The sequence below is a fragment of the Macrobrachium nipponense genome, chromosome 32 (genome assembly GCF_015104395.2).
Source record: "Macrobrachium nipponense isolate FS-2020 chromosome 32, ASM1510439v2, whole genome shotgun sequence".
Classification (NCBI taxonomy): domain Eukaryota; kingdom Metazoa; phylum Arthropoda; class Malacostraca; order Decapoda; family Palaemonidae; genus Macrobrachium; species Macrobrachium nipponense.
This window is the reverse complement of record NC_061094.1, coordinates 19760339-19768225: the sequence shown is the minus strand read 5'-3', so window position 1 is coordinate 19768225 and position 7887 is coordinate 19760339. Positions and strand designations below refer to the sequence as shown.

Genomic DNA, 7887 nt, shown 5'->3' with positions numbered 1-7887 from the left:
AAATTATGAATAACTGGCACAGAGAAGCATGACTGAGAAAAATGAATGGCAATACGACCTTAAGATTATGAAGAAAATATGGGGAAGGAATCTAGTATAACGCCGAAAAAACAAGGTTGACCAGTAGGGCTAGATTAGACACGCTACAATTGAACCATAGGAAGGTTAAAACGGGAAGGTACAAAATGTGTGTACTGTGAAGAAATAACTAAAAACTTAATATATTTCCTATTCTACTGCCCATTGTATATAGCGACATTAGAAACATATAGCTACTACATTCGTGCAGCAGCCATATCAAAACCATAAAGAGGCATTGGTGGCTAACATCCTCCATTTTGCAGATCTATCGAAAGGAGAAACTGAAAACAGGACAGTTTATTAAATATTATTGGTATTACAGAGACGATGAACTTAACAAACACAAGTAGGAATGGAACGACCAAAGGAGCCGTTACAAGGGAAATAATACCCACTACTACTATCACCACAATTCGTTTATGCGTGCCAGGCCAGGCTGCCAGTGTGACTGTCTTTTAGACCACTACCTAGTTGAGCCGCTTATGAAAACGTAATTGTTGAGGACTGCAGTTAGGTCTCCGGTAAGTCTTTTTCTTCTGGTGGCAAACATACCTGGCCAAAGACAGAATAGCGTAGCTTACTAGGCTATATAGGCTAGACTAAACTAGCCTATCCCATAGGTAATTCTACCGTACTGTGCTCAATTGGACCTGTCTTAGGCTAATTGCAATCTATCGGAGCAATTTTTCTTGCATAGCCTGGGCTAGAGATCTTTAGTTAGCTACCTAGTACCCATATAAGTAACTAACAGGGTAATTCTATACAATAGCTCCGCCACTAATAATTTTGATTTTTTTTTTTTCTGATGAATTACTTACCCTACTTAGTGCCTTATCCAGGTAGTAGTAAAGCGGACCTCTTTTTTTTGAGGAAGAACAGTATTGGATTTCAAAACTGCCTTGAAAACAAATTTTACGAAGAGCGTCACATGCCTAGTTTAGTTCGTATGGGGCTTTCATATATATCACATTAGCTACTATGTTGACTAAACTTCAATCTTGTGAATGGTAGTATGCTTAGAGTTGTAATTAGCTAGGGTAAGAAACCGTGGGGTCCAGAGTGGACCATGTACGATCAACTTGGACAATCCCCAAAAAAGTACATTATAACGCGTCCTGACATCGGAGGTGGACATCAGTTGCGACTTGTTGTTGGTGAGAAACGGAGCTAAAGACTCTACTCTCCTTTCGAAGTAAGTATTTTCTCCAAAGTTAGAAATTAAGGCCAAATTTTAAGTTGTTCCGATACGTAATACAAACCATCGGTCCTTTAACAATAGGAAGTAGCTAGCGGCAGCTGGAACGGTCGTAAGCTTCGAACAAGGGGAGAACGGTAGTTAACTGCTTGTCCGACAGTCGCGCGCCGCGCGACTGGGAGGTAAACAAATCACTTTTGCTTTCGGCCGCGGGTGTGAAGGACGTGTTCGTCATCGCTCTCTGCCCGCTTCATCGTCGTATGCTTTGTTTATATTGTGTTTTCATACAATCAACTTACCTGTCAGATATATACATAGCTAAGACTCCGTCGTCCCCGACAGAAATTCAAATTTCGCGCCACTCGCTACAGGTAGGTCAGGTGATCTACCGGCCTGCCTGGGTGGCAGGACCTAGGAACCTTCCCGGTTTTCTATCATATTTTCTCTGTCGCCGGTGGTATCAACATTGTTGTTATTACCTCCTGACTTAGATTCATTTTTCAACATTTGATCAACGTTTTTCGGCTTTTTGGTGACGTATTTGGATCGTGTTTTGGCATTCGCTACTGTGGACTGTGTTTGGAATAACTCTTTTGGATTTTTCTCAGTATGTCTGATTCTAATGTGAGTGTGAGAATGTGTGTGAATGTAGGCTGCAAGTGAGGATACCGAAAGCTTCGGTTGATCCTCACATTGTATGCCGTAAATGTAGGGGGGTTCAGTGTTCTGCTATTAAACACTGTAAGGAATGCGAGGGTTTGAATGCAGAAGAGTAAGACTTTGACTTCTTATTTGAAGAAGTTAGAGAGGGATAGAGTTAGACGACTGAAAGGTATGAGTTCAAGGCCTATTGAGCCTTTCACGGATAATTCTAACCCTACTACTGTAGATTCTCCCTATAGATCTCATTCTCAGAGTGTCTTTTCGGATTCGGCATCGGAATCGCCAATCTGAAAGCGACTATTAGAGACGTCAGCAAAAGACTTGAAGTCCAAGATGGCTGACTCGAAAGGTAAGGCTAGTGATAGTGAACATTTTTAGTGAGTGAGTCCTATCAGTGTTGTGGAGGGGGCGTTTGATCGTCCCTGCGGCGCTCCCAGGCCTAGACCTCTTCCAAGCTCCCATGCCCAGAGGAGAAGGAAAGTCGAAAGCCTTAAGGAGGTCGTGGGGAATCCCCAACGGTCAGACGTCCCTTCAGCTAGCTCTGCTTCATGGCAGCTAGCTCAAGGGCGCTATAGGAAAAGCGTCCTTCGCGAGTGTTTCTCGTCCTCTCATCTCTCCCTCACCTAAACGAGGGTGGAAGGAGTCGAACTTATCGAGACCGCTGAAGCGTCATATGAAGCAAGACATTGATTCGAGCCAAAGCGCTTCTCGGATGACGCCCCGTCTGCTATTAAGAAGGCGAAGGTGGCGTCAGCGTTACCTGACGCTTATGGGGAAGTACCCCATCATGCTTCTTCCCCGAGTGATGACGAGAGGCGTCATGCACTAGACGTGGGAGAAGCGTCAAGAAAGAGAATTATGGCGGTTCAGGAACAACTGTCATCTCTTGTGGGAGTTTTAGCGCCCCGTCGGAAGGACGTGACGCTTCCAATTAAGAAGTCTCGTCCTCTCGCACCTGCTCGAAGAACGGGGGCTGACGAGAGTGTTGTAAGACAAGAGAAACGAAAGAACGTCTTTTAGAAGTGAAGCGTCATTTCAACCGCGGATCTTAGACGTGACGCTCCGTCCAAGATTGTGACGCAAAGTAGGAAGCCCTTAGAGAGCGAAGCGTCTTCCAGACGCGAAGCGTCATCAAGACGTCAACAAGAGACGTCATAAATGACGCTCGAAGAGCGGGAAGCGTCATACAAGACGTCTTCTAAAGCGCAAGAGAAGCCGCAGGTTGTGACGCCTTCCAAGTCGATCAAAACGGGGAAAAGGAAAGACTTTCATTCCCTTAGCCCCTCTCCTATAGGAGTTTGTCTCCCTCCAGAAGAGGAAAGTTCTGAAAGGAGAACGGAAACTCAGAAGTATCACGAGTTTGAGGAAAACTCGGATGATGATGATCATGGAAGAGAGGGCTTGTCCAACTATAAAGTGTTGACTACCCTGCTTCTGGAGGAATACGGAGACGAGTTGACTCCGGCTGCTCCTCCTTCTCCGCGCTCGCTCTTTTCGAGTGCGAAGGCGAAGAAGCCTTCGTCTTTTCTGAAGATGAAGCCCACCATCTCGATGAAGCGGGCTTTACACGCCTTAGACTCCTGGATTAAGTCGAAGGAAGACTTAGTCAGGACAGTATTTTGCATGCCTCCAGCAAGGTTAGCTGGGAAAAGAGGCAGATTGGTACAAGGACGGGGGAGGATATGGGTATCGCTCTCCCTTCTACAACAGAGGCAGATTTTTTCGACGTTAGTTTGACGCTTCAAGGCGTCCAAGTCTTAATTCCGCTCGTATTACATGGAGTATTTCAGAACTGGATCATCTCCTCAAGGGACTTTTCCATGTATTGGAAGTCTTCAACTTCTTAGATTGGTCCCTTGGGATGATGTCCAAGAAAGCTCTCGATTCACAGGGAATCGAACCTGAAGCCCTGTATGCATTTTGTCGTGCATCGACAAAGCGGTACAGGATGTATCTTTTTTAAGTCTCTTCATTATTTGGAGCAGGTCTTTTGAAGAAAAGGACGGTGTATGGCGCCTTCTTAACAAAGGCAGTCTCACATGCGCAGAGGGCAGCTCTACTGGATGCACCTCTGTCTGACTATTTGTTCCCTTCTCAGTTAGTGAAGGACGTGGCTCACTCTTTAACTGAGAAGGCGACTCAAGATCTTCTGACGCAGTCAGCTAGAAAGAAAGAAACCTCTTTTTGTCTGACAAGAAAGAACCTAGCACTTCTATGCAGCCCTTTCGAGGTGGTCCGATCTCCAGACCTCCCGCAAGAAGGAAGGCTCCAGAGAAGAGAGGTAGGTCCGCCTTTCGTCCCTTTAAAAAGGGAAAATGAAACATTTCTCCTCCAAGCACCAGTAGGTGCCAGGCTCCTGCGACGCTCCCAGGCCTAGACCTCTTCCAAGCTCACAAGCCCAGAGGAGAAGGAAAGTCGAAAGCCTTAAGGAGGTTGTGGGAATCCCAACAGTCAGACGTCCCTTCAGCTAGCTCTGCTTCGTTGCAGGCGGCTCAAGGGCACTATAGAAAGCGTCCTTCGCGAGTGTTTCTCGTCTCTCCCTCTCCCTCACCTAAACGAGGGTGGAGGGAATCGAACTTGTCGAAACCGCTGAAGCGTCATAGGACGCCTGACAGGGATTCTAGTCCGGAGCGTTTTCTCAGATGACTCTCCGTCTTCTAGCAAGAAAGCGAAGGGGGCGTCAGCGTCACCTGAAGTGTACGCAGAAGTACCCTTTCTTTTTTTCCCCAACGAGTGATGACGAAAGACGTCATGCACTGGACGTGGGAGAAGCGTCAAGAAAAATCATTATAGCAGTTCAAGAGCAAATGTCATCTTGAACGCAACGTCGGAAGGACGTGACGCTTCCAATTAAGAAGTCCTCGTCCTCTCTTACCTGTTCAACGACAAGCGTCATACAGAAGGGAAACGCTAACGTCTTACAGAAGCGTTTAGTGCGAGAGCGAGACAGGTGCTTACGAGAGTTTTCGTAACGCCAGAGAGAGGTAAGACGTCTTTTAGACACGAAGCGTCATTGGAAACGGAGCATAGACATGACGCTCCGTCCAATATTATGACGCCAAGGAGGACGCCTTTGGAGAGCGGAGCGTCTTCCAAGCGAGAAGCGTCATCGAGACGTCAGCAAAAGACGTCATCCATGACGCTTGGCAAACGGGAAGCGTCATGTAAGCATGAAGAGTCTTCTAAAATTCTAGAGAAGCCGAAGCTTATGACGCCTTCCAAGACTATGAGAGCGGGAAAGAGGAAGGATTATCATTCTCTTAGCCCCTCTCCTGTTAGGAGTTTGTTTCCGCAAGAAGAAGAATGTTCGGAAAGGAGAGCGGAGACGCTTTTAGATCCCGAGTTAGAGGAAAACTCGGATGACGAATATAGTGGAAGAGAAGGTCTGTCTAACTAGAAGGTGTTGACTACCCTTCTTCTTGAGGAGTACGGGGACGAGTTGACGCCCAACACCACCCCACTTGCCTACATTCGGAAACAGGGAGGGACGCACTCCTCGTTCCTTCATACAGAAGGGACTCTACACGAGGAAGTGTGTCTCGATCTCTGGTCTCTGTGGGGAACTCCTCATGTGGAGTTCTTAGCAACATTCATTTCAATTAAGGCTCCCAGTGTTTTGCTCGGTCGTGGAAGATCCCAGAGCTCTTATGGTAGATGCCTTCCTGCTAAAATGGGTCTCGAGAGACGTTTATGCTCCCCCATTCCATTCAAAATCCTGGGGTTAGTAATGAAAAGTTTGTGGCGTCAAATGAGACGAGGATGACGTTAATAGCCCCCTTTTGGCAGGCCAGGAATGGTTCACGGAGGTGGTAGAGTGAATCGTAGACTTTCCAAGATCCCTACCCGGAAGGACGGATCTTCTCATACAAACATCAAACCTCTCCGCTCTCGCTCTGACTGCCTTTCGACTATCGAAAGACTTGTCAGAGCGAGAGGCTTTTCTCGCGAAGTAGCAAGCGCGATCGCGAGAGAACGCAGAACCTCCACTACGAAAGTATACCAGTCGAAGTGGAAGGTATTTAGGAGGAGGTGTAGATCCAAGAAGTTGTCCTCCTCCACTACCTCTATAGCGGAAATTTGCGGATTTCCTGCTATTCCTGAGAGAAAAATCTCATCTAGCCGTATCCACAATAAGAGGAATATAGAAGTATGCTCCGGCTGTATTCAGGAACAGAGGATTAGATCGGGCAGATAATGAAGATCTCCTCGATCTCATAAGGTCTTTTGAGACTTCAAAGTCTAAGGAACCAGTACCTCCGAACTGGAACCTAGACGTAGTTCTGAAGTATCTGTCATCGGAAAGATTCGAACCTCCTCATCGGGTGGCATCGTTTTTAGAGACATTACCCGAAAATTGGGCCTATTCCTATTATCTTTAGCTACGGCAAAGAGAATTAGTGAATGGCATGCTCTGCAGGATGAAGTAGCATTCAAGGGAGACTCAGCGAGTTGCTCGTTTAAGACCCTGTTTTTAGCGGAAAACGAGAATCCTACGAATCCCTGGCCTAAGTCATTCGAAGTCAAAGGCATGTCGAGTCTCGTAGGGCAGAGAAACAGAGAGGTCTCTCTGCCCTGTTAGAGCTCTGAAGTTCTACCTTCCAGAGAAAGCATCAAATGGGAGGCTCTAGACAAGGTCTTTGGTGCGCGGTAAAAGACCCCACAAGACTGATGTCCAAGAATGCGCTGGCATTCGTTGTAAGAAACGTCATTACAGACACTCATAAGGCCTGTCCTGACGAACAGTTACAACTGTTGAGAATAAAAGCTCATGAAGTTAGAGCTATAGCGACGTCTCTCTCAATTTCATAAGAATATGTCGTTAAAAAACATAATAGATACGACATTTTGGAGATGCAACTCAGTATTTGCATCTCATTACTTGAAAGACTGCGTGTGACATATGAGAAGTGTTTTTTCTCTAGGTCCTTTCGTATCGGCGGATACGATTCTGGGTACGGGAGCAGACACCAATCCTTAAATGTTTATACTTTTCTTCTTTTTGGATATGGTCGAGTCTCTTCTAACAATAGAGGACTTAGGCTAGCACGGGCGGCCGTCTATGTTGTTCAGTAAAGAGAATTCTTGTCATATCCATTAGTTGAGTATAATTTTTGAAAATTATGTATGTGTGCGTAGTGATTTTGAGTTACGATTGTTGTGACGAGTTCGGGGATAACTCTTAACAATCTGTAGTTCTAACATATGGTTAGGATCAGGTGGTCGGGATTGGTTGTGTTGCTCCTTCATAAGGTGTATTGTCATATAAGTGGATCAGCACCCATTGACAAAGTCCTTTTAGGCTCTGCCGAGTAAGTGGTAAGACCCCATCGGCAGACCCACAAAGAACTCTTGGCCATAGATCATATATCTCGCTAAAGTTTCTGAGGTGATGCAGACTACTGGGCAAACACCCCACGAAGTCTACCACCTATCAGGTAGGAACCAAGGTTTTTATTTATACCTACAACATATGTTGTTTACCTGTTCTATTCCATATAGAAGCTTGTCTCTTACCCTCCACCGAAGGTGCCAATCAGCTATGTATATATCTGACAGGTAAGTTGATTGTATGAAAATGATATGTTATGTTACAATAAAGTTTCATACATACTTACCTGGCAGATATATACAATTAAAGGCCCACCCAGCCTCCCCGCAGGAGACAGGTGGAAGAGAGAAATATGATAGAAAACGGGGGATGGTTCCTAGTCCTGCCACCCCAGGGCAGGCCGGTAGATCACCTGACCTACCTGTAGCGAGTGGCGCGAAATTTGAATTTCTGTCGGGGACGACGGAGTCTTAGCTATGTATATATCTGCCAGGTAAAGTATGTAGAAACTTTATTGTAACATAACAATATCATTTTCTACTAATGGTTTGTTTGACTTGAAAATGAAACTGTAAGTACACCTGTTTTCATTTCATTACTTAATTATGAACCAACATGG

General features: G+C 45.7%; 1 protein-coding gene across 1 annotated transcript in view; it reads left to right on the top strand.

Moving 5' to 3' along the window:
* Window positions 1–448: 448 nt before the first annotated feature.
* Window positions 449–7887, top strand: part of LOC135207256 (exosome complex component CSL4-like) — a 118176-nt gene continuing 110737 nt past the window's right edge. The window contains exon 1 of the mRNA XM_064238910.1: window positions 449–602. The gene's annotated coding sequence lies outside the window, so the exon portion shown is untranslated. The remainder of the gene's footprint in view (window positions 603–7887) is intronic.